Below are 14722 nucleotides of genomic sequence, written 5' to 3'. Positions count from 1 at the left end.
GGAACATAGACAAAGGGAAAAAAATGAATAAATACCTATCAATAATAACAATATATTAATGGACTAAGTGCCCCATTCAAAAGACATAGAATAGCTGAATGGATAAGAAAACATGACCCACACATATGCTGCCTACAAGAGACACACCTCAGAGCAAAGGACCTACACAGACTGAAAGTAAAGGGATGGAAAAAATAGCCCAAGCAAATGGACAGGGATAAAAAGTAGGGATAGCAATAATTATATCAGAAAAAAAATAGATTTCAAAACAAAGGCCATAAAAAAGAAACCCAGAAGGACACTTTTTAATACTCAAAGGAAGAATGCACCAAGAATACATAAACACTGTAACCATATATGCATCTAACGTAGGAGAACCCAAATATATAAGGAAAATCCTGGAGGGCTTCAAAAATGATATAGACAGTAACACACTGATAGTAGGGGATTTTAACACTCTACTGTCAAAAATGGATAGATCTTCCAAACAAAACATCAGCAAGGATATTGTGGAACTGAATGATATGTTAGATAAAATGGATTTAACTGATATATATAGAAGCTTTCATGCCAGCCAAAGAAGCAAAATACACATTCTTTTCAAATGAACATGGAATATCTTCAAAGATAGGCCATATGAAAGGACACAAAACAAACCTCAACAAATTCAGGAAAATTGAAATAATAACAAATATTTTCTTGAATCACAAGGGCTTGGAACTGGAAACAAACCTCAAGGAAAAAACTCAAAAACATTCAAACTCATAGAATGAGTTTGCTACAAAATGAGCATGCCACAAAAAAATGAATGTGTCAATAATGAGATAATAGAAGAAATCAAAACATTTCTGTAAACAAATGAAAACGAACACACAATAGTCCAAAAACTATGGGACACAGCAAAGGCTGTCCTGAGAGGGAAGTTCATAGTAATACAGGCCTACCTAAAAAATATAGAAACATTTCAAATAAATGACCTAACCCTATAGCTTCAAGAACTGGAGAAACAACCACAAACAAATCCCAGACATGTATAAGGAAGGAAATAATCAAGATCAGAGCAGAATTGACAGACATAGAGATGAAAAAAACAATTCAAAGGATCAACCAATCCAGGAGCTGATTCTTTGAAAAGGTAAAAATGACAAGCCTTTAAGCAGACTCATCAAGAAAAAAAGGAAAGGACCCAAATAAATAAAATCAGAAATGAAAGAGAAGAAATAACAACTGATACCACAGAAATACAAAGGATTGTGAAAAATTATTAGCAATTATATGCCAAAGAATTGTGAAAACCATGATGAAATGGACATTTTTTGTAGAAAAGTATAACCTTCCAACACTGAATGAAGGAGAAGTAAAAAGCCTGAACAGACTTGTAAAAGCTGGTGAAATCGAAGCAGTAATCAAAAAACTCACAGCACACAAAAGCTCTAGACCAGATGGTTTCACTGGAGAATTTTACAAAACATTTAAGGGTGAGCTGACCCCTGTCCTTCTCAGACTGTTCAAAAACATCCAAGTAGAGGGAAGACTCCCAAACTTTTTTGTGAAGCCAGTAGCATCCTAATCCCAAAAACAGATACACAACAATGAAAGAAAACTGCGGGCCAGTACCGCTGATGAACATAGACACTGAAATCCTCAACAAAATATTGGCAAATTGCATCCACCAATACATGAAAAAGATCACTCACCATGCTCAATTGGGATTCATCCCAGGGATGCAAGGATGTTTCAATATTCGCAAATCAATAAACAGAATACATTACATAAATAAAAGAGAAAAACCTCATGATCATATCAATTAATGCAGAAAAGTATTTGAGAAGGTACAGCACCCTTTTATGATGAAAACACTCAGAAAGGTGGGAATAAAAGGGGAATACCTCAACATAATAAAGGCCATATATGAAAAAACCTACAGCCAACTGCATACTCACTGGGCAAAAAAATAAAGCTTTCCCACTAATAGCAGCCACAAGACAAGGATGTCTACTTTTACCACTTCCATTCAATATAGTATTGTAATTCCTAGCCACAGCAATCAGATGAGAAAAATAAATAAAATGCATCCAAATTAGAAAAGAGGAAGGAAAACTATCATTGTTTGCAGATGACATGATAGCGTACATGAAAAACCACATAGACTCCTCCAAAAAACTATTCGATCTAATAAGTGAATTTGGCAAAACAGCATGATACAAAGTCAATACTCAGAAATCAAAGACATTTTTGTACACCAACAATGAAATATCAGGAGCAGAAATTGGGGTGGGGGGGAATCCCCTTTGCTATAGCCACAAGAAAAATAAAGTGCCTAGGAATAAACTTAACCAAGGAGGTAAAAAACCTGTACTCAGAAAACTATACAATACTGAAGAAAGAAATTAAGGAAGACACAAATAAATAGAAGCATATACCGTGTGCCCGGATTGGAAGAATTAACATCATCAAAACGGCAATACTACCAAAAGCAATCTACAGATTCAATGCAATGCCTATTAAAGTATCAATGATGTATCTCACATAGAACAGACATTTCAAAAATTTATATGGAACCGTAAATGACCCCAAAAAGCCTCAGCAACTTTGAGAAAGAAAAACAAAGTAGGAGGCATCACAATGCCTGATACCTCTTATATTACAAGGCTACTTTAATCAAAACAGCCTGGATCTTGTATAAGAACAGACACATAGATCAATGGAACAGAATTGAGAGCCCTGAAATAAACCCATGTCTCTATGGTCAATTAATATTCCACAAAGGGAGTAGAAGCATAAAGTGTAGTAAAAAACAGCCTCTTCAACAAATGGTGTTGGGAGAGCTGGACAGCCTCATGCAAAAAATTGAAATTCTACCACCAACTGACACCATATACAAAAATAAACTCAAGATGGATAAAAGACTTAAATATAAATTGCAACACCATAACAGTCCTAGACGAGTCCATAGGCTGGAAACTCTCGGATATCCCATCTAGCAATATTTTCACAGATATGTCCTATAGAGCAAGGGACATAAAGGGAAAAATAAACAAATGGAACTTCATCAAAATAAGAAGCTTCTATACAGCTAAAGAAAACATCAGTAAAATGAAAAGGGATCCAACACCATGGGAAAATATATTTGCCAATGATACCTCAGAAAGGTGTCTGATCTCCAAAATATATAAAGAACTCACATGACTCCAGTCTGAGAAGGCAAACAATCCAATTAAAAAATGGGCAAAGAACCTGAACAGACACTTCTCCAAGGAGGACATACACAGGGCCCAGAGATATATGAAAGGATGCTCAACATCACTAGCCATCAGAGAAATGCAAATTAAAACCACAATGAGATACCACTTCACACTGGTCAGAATGGCCATCATAAACAGATCAACAAACAACAGGTGCTGGTGAGGCTGTGGAGAAAAGTGAACCCTAGTACATTGTTGGTGGGAATGCAGACTGGTGCAGCCATTGTGGAAAGCAGTGTGGAATTTCCTCAAAAAGCTGAATGTGGAACTGCCTTTTGATCCAGTGATTCCCCTGCTGGGACTATACCCTAAGCATCCCAAAAAGGCAATTCAAAAGAACCTATTCACCCCAATGTTCATAGCAGCACAATTTACAATAGCCAAGTGTTGGAAGCAACCTAAATGCCCATCAGTAGATGATTGGATCAAAAAATATGGTACATATACACAATGGAATACTACGCAGCAGAAAGAAAAATAGAACTACTACACTTCGCGACAGCATGGATGGAACTAGAGAGCATTATGCTCAGTGAAATAAGCCAGGGGGCAAAAGACAAATACCATATGATCTCACCTATAAGTGGAACCTAACCAACAATACAAAGATGCAAGGAAAATAAGACCAGCAACACCGAAAGGAAAATAAACCCACAGAGATAAGAGTAAAGGAGGGATAGGGGGCGGGGGGATAGGAAGCGAAGGGGAAAGTCAGGAAATGTATAGCAAGGACTCATGGACAAAACCAAAGGGGAAGAGTTGAGGAAAGGAGGCAGGGAAGGACGGGGCTAGGGAAAGTGGTGGGGGGAAGGCAGAGACAAATGTATTTCAAGAAAATAATTAATTAATTTAAAAAAGTTATGAGGAACAATAAATGAACCCAAATAGCTGCAGCAATTTTGAGAAAGAATAACATAGTAGGAAGATTCACAATACCTGACCTCAAACTACATTACAAGAGCCACTGTAATCAAAACAATCTGGTACTGGCAATGGAACAGAATAGAGAGACCAGAAATAAACCCGCATCTATGGTCAATATTTGACAAAGTGGGCAGAAGCTTAAAATTGAGTAAAAATAGCCTCTTCAACAAGTCGTATTAGGAGAGCTATCCAGCTACCTGCAAAAAAATTGAAATTTGGCCACCAAGTTACACCATACACAAAAATAAACTGAAAATGGGTGAAAGACAAATATAAGCCCTGACACCAAAATGTCCATGAGGAGAACATAGGCAGGAAACTCAGATATTCCACACAGCAGTATTTTCAGTGACATGTCCCCTAGAGCCAGGGACATAAAGGAAATTATAAACAGATGGGACTTCATAAAAAATGAAGCTTTGGCATGACTAAAGAAAATATCTGCAAAATGAAAAGTGAACCAACTGTACAGGAATATATATTTGCCAGTGATAGCTCAGGGAAGGGTTGGACCTCCAAGATATATAAAGAACTCACACGACTCCACTCCAGGAAGACAAACAATCCCATTAAGAATTGGCAATGGACCTGAACAGACACTTCTCCAAGGAGGACATACACAGGGCCCAGAGACATATTAAAAGATGCTTAGCATCACTAGCCATGAAAGAAATGCAAATTAAAACCACAATGAGATACCACTTCACACCAATCAGAATGGCCATCATAAACAAATCAACAAACACGTGCTGGTGAGATTGTGGAGAAAAGGGAACCCTAGTACATTGTTGGTAAGAATGCAGACTGGTACAGCCACTGTGGAAAACAGTTTGGAATTTACTCAGAAAGGTAAAATTAGAACTGCCTTTTGACCTAGCAATTCCACTACTGTGATTATACCCCAAGAGTCCTGAAACACCACTTCAGAAGAACCTGTATACCCCAATGTTCACAGCAGCACAATTTACAATAGCCAAGTGCTGGAAGCAACCTAAGTGTCCATCAGTAAATAAGTGGATCAAAGAACTGTGGTACATTTACACAATGCAACACTACACAGCAGAAAGAAATTAAGAGCTGTTACCCTTCGTGACAGCATGGATGGAACTGGAGAGCATTGTGCTAAGTGCAATCAGCCAAGGGGTGAAAGACAAATACTTAATGATCTCATCTATAAGTGGAACCTAATCAACAAAACAAACAAGCAAGAAAAGTATAACCAGCAACATTGAAAGAAAAAACAAATCAACAGTAATGAGAGGGAAGGAGGGAAGTGGGTAATGGGGAAAGGAAGGAAATGGTCAAATCAAGAACATGTATAAAGGACCCATTGAAAAAGCCAAATGGGGAAGGATTGAGGGTGGGTGGTGTGCGTGGGTGGGGCAGGGGAACGTGGTGGCGGGAAAATGGAGACAAATGTATTAGAATAAGAATAAAAAAGTAAAAAAAAAAAACAGTAGTGTGTCTTCTAATCCATGGACCTAATGTATCTCCATGTTAGCTTAGTTTTTTTAAAGTTTATTTCATGATGTTTTGTGTGTGTGTGTGTGTGTGTGTGTGTTGTTTTCAGTGTACAGGTCTTACATACACTTTGTTAATTTTATTCTTTAATTTTATTTTCAATTATTGTTAGTATGTAAAAATAAAACCGGTTTTTGTATTTTGACATTAGTATACTGTGATCTTGCTTAATTAACTTATTCTAGCATCTTTTTTTGGAGATTCTTTTAGTCCTTTCTACATATCCGATCATATGATCATGTTATCTGTAAATACAGTTTGTCTTTTCTCTTCCCAGTTTGTGTCCCTCATTTCTTTTTTTTCATTTTTTAACAATATAATAACTTATTAAGCATGTATTATATTTTGGGTGTTGTTCTAATTCTTTTCTCAAAACCCCACCTAAATAGGCAAGGGAAAAGTGGTGGGGGGTAGGCAGAGACAAATGTATTTGAAAAAATAAATTTTAAAAAAACCCATAAAGAGGGTGGGTATTATTGCATCCTGCTTAACAAATACAGAAATTGAAGTTCCAAGAACTAAAGTGCATTGTCCAAAGTCACTCAGCTCTCAGCTAATAAGGGGAGAGCTATAATTCAAACCAGGTCTACCTGACTTCTACTCTTAATCAATATGCAATAAACATTTGTCAGAAGAGTTCCGTAAGAGTTATGTCAGATGGCATAATCATGGTACCTTTGTTATACGTAACAAACCTGTTCACAATGAATAGAAGATGTACTACAGTGACCATTTGCTACCATATATGTCTTATTTAAAGCCAGGCTATAAAGAAAATATGAATAATGTCTTGATATTCACCAGTAAGGATCTTCATATTATTTATTTCCCATATTATTTCAACTGGACACTTCCTATTCCCCAAAATGATTAGATTTCAAAATGTTAAAGGGCCAATATTTAAGCAGCAATTTAATTTTTGTCACAATTTCTCATCTGCAGAAACATGTATTTTGGAATTTGTGGAAAGATATAACAGCAATTTAATTCACAGTATCCATAGTATAAGACTAGCTTTGTTAAAGTTTTTGGCAAGTTTTGTTTCTTACTCTTCTTTCCTGATATTAGCATTATCCAGAGATTAGGGAAATAGAAGCATCCTCCCCTCATTGTTCCTGCATGTTTTCCTTGATTCTAAATGTGGTTTTTACTCCACTGTTTTTCAGACACAACTATCTCATTAGAAAGTCCGTGGATGTGCTATCCTGGTGTAGGGATAATGGAGTCAGTCAGGTTCCCTTACCTGGATGTTCAGGCAAACATAACTTAGCAGTGTTTATATAACCTTAAGTAGGGGCCTACATGCATCGAAAGAAGCTTTTATGTAACTGGAAGGTCAGTATTGGCACGTTGCTGGCTTTGTAAGCGCTTAGTGTATAAGGGAGTTGGGGCTTCCCGAGGTGCAACTGGTGGCTTGTGGTGCACGTGGATTGCCCCACCCCAGAATAAAGACATGTCAGATATTCCAATGGCTCCACATATATCTTTCCTTCTCCCTAAATCACACGTGAATCTGCCTGGCCTCAAACCCTTGCACGACACCTAGAATATTTATTTCTTTCTCATATTTTTTAAATTGTTCAATTACAGTTGTCCCCATTTTTCCCATTAGTCTCCCCTGCCCTGCCCACCTCCCCCTACATTATATCCTCCTATACATTCTCTTTGTCCATGAGTCCTTTATACATGTTCCTTGACTTGACCCATCCCCTTCTTTTCCATGTTATCCCCTCCCCACTTCCCCCTGGTCACTGTCAGTTTGTTCTAAATTTCCATGTCTCTGGTTCTATTTTGCTTGCTTGTTTGTTTCATTTATCACGTTCCACATATAGGTCAGATCATATGGTATTTGTCTTTCACTGCCTGGTTTATTTCACTTAGCATAATGCACTCTAGTTCCATCCAAGTCGTTCTGAAGGGAAGGAGTTTCTTCTTTCTTTTTGCTGTATAGTATTCCATTGTCTAAATGTACCACAGCTTTTTAATGCACTCATTTACTGGTGGGAACTTAGGCTGTCTCTAGTGCTTGGCTATTGTACATAATGTTGCTATGAACATTGGGGTAAATAGGTTCTTTTGAAGTGTTAATAAAATTGGTGAGAGCAAATATATGTAGAGTTTAAATTTCATCTATTTTTTCTTCATTTGAATTGATCATATGACTTTCCTTTTTTATTCTGATATTATAATGATTATGTTATTGGTTTTCAGATGTTATACAAACACCAACCTTGCATTCCAGGGATAAGCATCATTTGTCAAAATGTGAAATGCTTTTTTTTTTTTTAATCCTCACCTGAGGGCTTTTTTTCATTGCTTTTTTTATTTTTTTATTTTATTTATTTTTTATTTTTTTCTCTTTCTTTCTTTATTTTTAAATACATTTGTCTCTGCCTTCCCCCCACCACTTTCCCTGGTCGCCTCCCTCCTTCCCTCCCTCAGCTGTTACCCTTTGGTTTTGTCCATGAGTTCTTGCTATATGTTCCTTGACTTTCCCCTTCCCTTCCTTTTCCCTGCCCACCCCTCCCTCTTTCCCTCTTGTCTCTGTAGATTTCTTTTCCTTTCAGTGTTGCTGGTCAAATTTTCCTTGCATCTTTGTATTGTTGGTTAGGTTCCACTTATAGGTGAGATCATATGGTATTTGTCTTTTGCCCCCTGGCTTATTTCGCTTAGCATAATGCTCTCCAATTCCATCCATACTGTAGCGAACTTTAGTAGTTCTTTTTTCCTTTCTGCTGCGTAGTATTCCATTGTGTATATGTACCATAATTTCTTGATCCAATCATCTACTGATGGACACTTAGGTTGCTTTGAACACTTGGCTATTGTAAATTGTGCTACTATGAACATTGGGGTGCCTAGGTTCTTTTGTATTGGCGTTTTGGTGTTCTTAGGGTATAGTCCCAGCAGGGGAATCACTGGATCAAAAGACAGTTACATTTTCAGCTTTTTGAGGAAACCACACCGCCTTCCACAGTGGCTATACCAATCTGCATTCACACCAACAGTGTACTAGGGTTGCCTTTTGTCCACAGCCTTGCCAGCACCTGTTGTTTGTGGATCTGTTTATGATGGCCATTCTGACTGGTGTGAGGTGGTACCTCATGGTGGTTTTGATCTGCATTTCTCTGATGGCTAGTGATGCTGAGCATCCTTTCAAATGCCTCTGGGCCCTCTGTATCTCCTCCTTGGAAAATCATCTGCCCAGGTCCTTTGCACATTTTTTGATTGGATCATTTGTCTTCTTGGAGTGGATTCGAGTGAGTTCTTTATATATCTTGGAGATCAAACCTCTATCTGATGTATCATTAGCGAATATATTTTCCCATAAGGTTGGCTCCCTTTTCATTTTGCTGATGTTTTCTTTAGCCATGCAGAAGCTTCTTATTTTGGTGAGTTCCCACATGTTTATTCTTTCCTTTATGTCCCTTGCTTTAGGAGACATATGTGCGAAAAAATTGCTGCGTGGGATATCTGAGAGTTTCCTGCCCATGTTCTCCTCTAGGACTTTGATGGTGTTGTGACTTATATTTAAGTCTTTTAACTATCTTGAGTTTATTTTTGTGTATGGTGTCAACTGATGATCCAATTTCAATATTTTGCATGTAGCCGTCAAGCTCTCCCAACACCATTTGTTGAAGAGGCTATTATTGCTCCATTTTATGCTTCTGCCCCCTTTGTCAAAATATTAGTTGCCCATATAGTCCTGGGCTTATTTCTGGGCTTTCATTCTGTTCCACTGGTCTATGGATCTGTTCTTGTGCCAGTACCAGATTGTTTTGAGTGTAGTGGCTTTGTAGTAGAGTTTGATGTCTGGTATTGTGATCCTTCCTACTCTGTGTTTCTTTCTCAAAATTGCTGCGGCTATTCGGGGTCGTTTATGGTTCCATATAAATTTTTGAAATGTCTGTTCTATTTCTGTGAAATACACATTGGTATCTTAATAGGGATTGCATTGAATCTATAAATTGCTTTGGGGAGTATGGACATTCTGATGATATTAATTCTTCCAATCCATGAGCACGGTATATGCTTCCATTTATTTGTGTCTTCCTTAATTTCTTTCTTCAGTGTTGTATAGTTTTCTGCGTACAGGTCTTTTACCTCCTTGGTTAAATTTATTCCTAGATACTTTATTTTTCTTCTTCCTATATCGAATGGTATATTTTTTCTGATTTCTTCTTCTTCTGTTTCATTGCTGGTGTACAAAAAATGCCTTTGATTTCTGAATGTTGACTTTGTATCCTGCTGTTTTGCCAAATTGACATATTAGGTTGAGTAGTTTTTTGGTGGAGTCCACAGGGTTTTCTATGTAGACTATCATGTCATCTACAAACAATGATAGCTTTACTTCTCCTTTCCTATTTGGATGCCCTTTATCTCTTTCTCTTTTCTGACCGCTGTGGCTAGGACTTCCAATACGATGTTGAAAAGAAGCGGTGAGAGCGGACATCCTTGCCGTGTTCCCGATCTTAGTGGGAAAGCTTTCAGTTTTTGCCCATTGAGTATAATATTGGCTGTAGGTTTTTCATATATGGCCTTTATTATGTTGAGGAATGCCCCATTTATTCCCATTTTGCTGAGTGTTTTGATCATAAATGGGTGCTGTACCTTATCGAATGCTTTTTCTGCATCTATCGAGATGATAATGTGGTTTTTGTCTTTCCTTTTATTTATGTGATGTATCATGTTTACTGATTTGCATATATTGAACCATCCCTGCATCCCTGGGATGAATCCCACTTGATCGTGGTGGATAATCTTTTGAATGTATTGCTGGATGCGGTTTGCCAATATTTTGTTGAGGATTTTAGCATCTATGTTCATCAGCGAAATTGGCCTGTAGTTTTCTTTCTTTGTAGTGTACTTATCTGGTTTTCGGGTCAGGGTCATGCTGGCTTCATAGAAGGAGTCTGGGAGTCTTCCCTCCTCTTGGACTTTTTGGAATAGTCTGAGAAGGACAGGGGTTAGCTCTGCCTTAAATGTTTTGTAAAATTCTCCTGTGAAACCGTCCGACACTGGGCTTTTGTGTGCTGGGAGTTTCTCAATTACTGCTTCAATTTCCCCAGCTGTTATCGGTCTGTTCAAGCTTTCTGTTTCTTCCTCCTTCAGGGTTGGAAGATTATACTTTTCTAAAAATTTGTCCATTTCATCAAGGTTTTCAAATTTCTTGGCATATAATTGTTCATAATAGTTTCTGATGATCATTTGTATTTCTGTGGTATCAGTTGTTATTTCTCCTCTTTCATTTCTGATATTATTAATTTGGGTCCTCTCCCTTTTTTTCTTGATGAGTCTGCTTAAAGGCTTGTCAATTTTATTTATCCTTTCAAAGAACCAGCTTCTGGATTGGTTGAACCTCTGAATTGTTCTTTTTGTCTCTATGTCATTCAGTTCTGCTCTAATCTTGACTATTTCCTTCCTTCTACTTGCTCTGGGATTTATTTGTTGTTGTGTCTCCAGTTCTTGAAGTTGTAGTGTTAGGTCTTTTATTTGAAATGTTTCTGTCTTTTTTAGGTAAGCCTGTATTGCTATGATCTTCCCTCTCAGGACTGCCTTTGCTGTGTCCCATAGGTTTTGGACTGTAGTCTGTTCATATTCATTTGTTTCCAGAAATTTTTTGATTTCTACTCTTATCTCATTATTGTCCCATTCATTGTTTAATAGTCTACTGTTCAGTCTCCATGAGTTTGCAAGTTTTTGAAGTTTCTCTTTGAGGTTGATTTCCAGTGTCAATCCCTTGTGGTCTGAGAAAAAGTTTGGTATTATTTCAATTTTCCTGAATTTGCTGAGGCTTGCTTTGTGTCCTGTCATGTGGTCTATCTTTGAAAAACTGCCATGAGCATTTGAAAAGAATGTGTATTTTTCTTCTTTGGGATGTAAGGTTCTATATATGTCAGTTAAGTTTCTTTGATTCAGTGTGTCATTCAGCGCCACAGTATGTTTATTAATGTTTTGTTTGGAAGATCTGTCCATTTTTGACAGTGGGTTGTTGAAATCCCCTACTATCAGTGTGTTGCTCTCTATATCTTTTTTGAAGTCATCCAACAATTTCCTTATAAACATGGGGGCTCCTATATCGGGAGCATATATGTTTACAATGTTGATGTCTTCTTGATAGATTCTTCCTTTAAGTAGTATAAAGTGCCCCTCTGGGTCTCTTTTTATCGCCTTTGTTTTGAAATCTACTTTGTCTGATACAAGTATGGCAACCCTGGTCTTCTTATCTTGCCCATTTGCTTGGAATATTTTCTTTCATCCCTTTAGTTTCAATCTGTGTAGGTCTCTTGCTCTGAGGTGGGTCTCTTGTAGGCAGCATATGTGTGGGTCATGTTTTCTTATCCATTCAGCTACCCTGTGTCTTTTGATTGGGGCATTTAGTCCTTTCACATTGAGAGATAGTACTGATAGAAACTTACTCATCTTTTCTCTTTGTACCTGTGTTCCTCTCTCTCATTCTTTTCCTTCATCTGCTTAAACCAGTCCCCTTAGCATATCTTGGAGTGCTGGTTTGGTTGAGATGTATTCTTTTAGCCTTCTCTTGTCTGGAAAACTCCGTATTTCCCCTTCTATTTTAATGGAGAACTTAGCTGGGTAGAGCAGCCTTGGCTGTAGGCCCTTGCTTTTCATGGCTTGGAATATTTGTTACCATTCCCTTCTGGCTTGTAGTGTTTCTGTTGAGAAGTCAGCTCCTAGGCATATTGGGGCCACCTTGTATGTTACGTTCTCCTTCTCCCTTGCTTCCTTGAGGATTCTCTCTTTGTCTTTGACATTTGCCATTTTAATGATGATGTGTCTTGGAGTGGACCTCTTTCAGTCCCTCTTGAGTGGGGTCCTCTGTGCCTCCTGGATCCATGAGAGCTTTTCTCTCCTTAAATTAGGGAAATTTTCCATCATAACTTCTTCAAGTAGGTTCTCTATCCCTTGCTCCTCTTCTTCTCCTCCTGGGATCCCTATTATACGGATATTATTGTGTTTCAGGTTGTCCTGTGTTTTCCTAAATGTCTCTTCATTCTTTTTGAGCTGTTTTTCCATTTCTTGTTCTTTCTGGGAGCTTTTTTCTACCTTGTCTTCCATCTCACTGATTCGATCCTCGGCTTCATCCAGCCTGCTTTGGATTCCTTCTACTGTGTTCTTCAATTCAGAAATGGTATTCTTCATATCCTCTAGTGTCTTCTTGATAGTTTCTATGTCCTTTTCCAGGCTGATATAGTTTGCTGTAAGATCCTGATAGTTTCTCTGCAGTTTCTCATAGTTCTCTTTGAGCTGGCTGAGCTCATTGAGTTTCCTTAGAACCAGTGTTTTGAATGTAGTATCTGATAGTTTCCTTGCCTCTATTTCATTGAGCTCTCTCTGTGGGGAGTCCCCTTTTCCACTCATTTTGGGGGAACTTCTTTTTCTTCCCATTTTTGTGAGAGTCTGTTATGTATTTTTGTCCTTTATTTTTCTTCCTGGGCCTGCCACTGATGATGTCAGTTGTTGACCCTATAGGATCTTGGGTTGTTTGTTTGAGCCTTCCAGGAGTCTAATGCCTGTGTCTGACTCCTGCTTGGAGCAGCTCTGTGACCCCTTTGGTCAGGGCTGGGCTATTTTTTGGGATCTCTCTGCACTCTCATGCAGGCTCCTTGAGAGCGCTCCCAGCGCAGCAGGATCCCTGCCTGCCTGGGCTCGCATGTGCTTGCCCCAGACCAGGGGGTTTATGTGTGACCTCCCATACTCATCTGGCTCCCTGGCCGGCAAGCTCCGCCACACTGGTCAGTTTAGGGTCTTCTATTGTGTATTTTCCCTGCTTTTGGCTCTTTGGGTGCGTTGCTTGCCCTCGCTAAATGGGGACTACAGAAATGGGAAGAAATCAGCTTCAGGACTGTCCGGTTAATCCTCTCTCTGGTCTCTCCTCCAGGGACTCTGGGCAGCTCTACTAATTTTGTGCGCCGCTCCGCAATCACGGGTGGGCGGGTCAATTTACGCCTGCCCTTGCCGCTCTGTGCACTCCCTCGCAGGCCGTATGGTTGCCAATCTGTGGGAGTCCTTGCCAGCCTGTGCAAGCATTAGCCAGCCCACCCGGGTTACACACACGCTTGCCAACCCTCGCCGGTCACTTGGTGCAGGTGTGCACGCCTGCACTGGGTGTTTTGGGGGTGTCTATGTGTGCTTTTTGGCTTTTGGCTCATTGGGGGTGTGGCCTCTTCCTGTGCAATGGAGACTATGGCAAGGAGAAGGAGTCAGGACTCCCCAGTTCCTCCTCCAGTTCTTTCCCCAATGCCTCCATCTCCAGTCTCTCCTCAAGGCTCTCCCAGCCAGTCTGCACTCAGCCCTGCAGCTCACACACGTACAAGGTGTGTGCGGAGTGCACAAAAGGCAGGTTAATTGATTCTCTTCTGCCTGAGTGAGATCGTATGTGCAGAGTGGGAGGTGTGCAATCACCGGGGCTCCACTGGCCGCTGTGTCAGTTCTCTTCACAAAGTTTTCCTCACCAGTCTTTTCCCAGGCACCAGCCCACCCTGCTGCCACCTCTACCCAGAGATCAAGGAGGGTGGCTGCCACTGCAATTTTTTTTGTTTGCCCTTTAAATGTCTCTTTGCATCCCCAGCCACCTGTCTCTGGCAGAGAGTGCCCCTAAGCTTTTCGGGGTTGCGTTTTGTCTGTATTTTCTTGGCTTTAGCTGCTGTAGTTTATGGGTTCCTGTTTATGATTCAGACCCCGTTCTTCTCGGGGGACGCTAACTGGCCGTTTCAATGTCCCTCTGGTGCCAGTGACTGTGGGCAGCCAGCCCACCCTCTCGAGCCTCCACCACACTTCTCACCCATTGGGATGTGTGAGAGTAGAATCCACTGTCCGTGGCACCAAGGCTCCTCTCCCACTATCGCTCCACTGCTTTCCAAGTGATTACTCCCTTATTTAGTTGCAATTCCAGTTTGGTTTTGGGAGGAGATCAGCGTGACTCCCATTCACCCCTCCGCCATCTTCCTCTCTATCCTATTTTAATTTATTTTGTCAAATACATTTGTCTCTCAACCCTCCACCACTTTCCC

This window comes from Pteronotus mesoamericanus, unplaced genomic scaffold, assembly GCF_021234165.1.
Source record: "Pteronotus mesoamericanus isolate MK-2021 breed Mesoamerican mustached bat unplaced genomic scaffold, CSHL_Meso_final scaffold_165, whole genome shotgun sequence".
Taxonomy (NCBI): Eukaryota; Metazoa; Chordata; class Mammalia; order Chiroptera; family Mormoopidae; genus Pteronotus; species Pteronotus mesoamericanus.
This window is presented reverse-complemented; position numbering follows the sequence as displayed.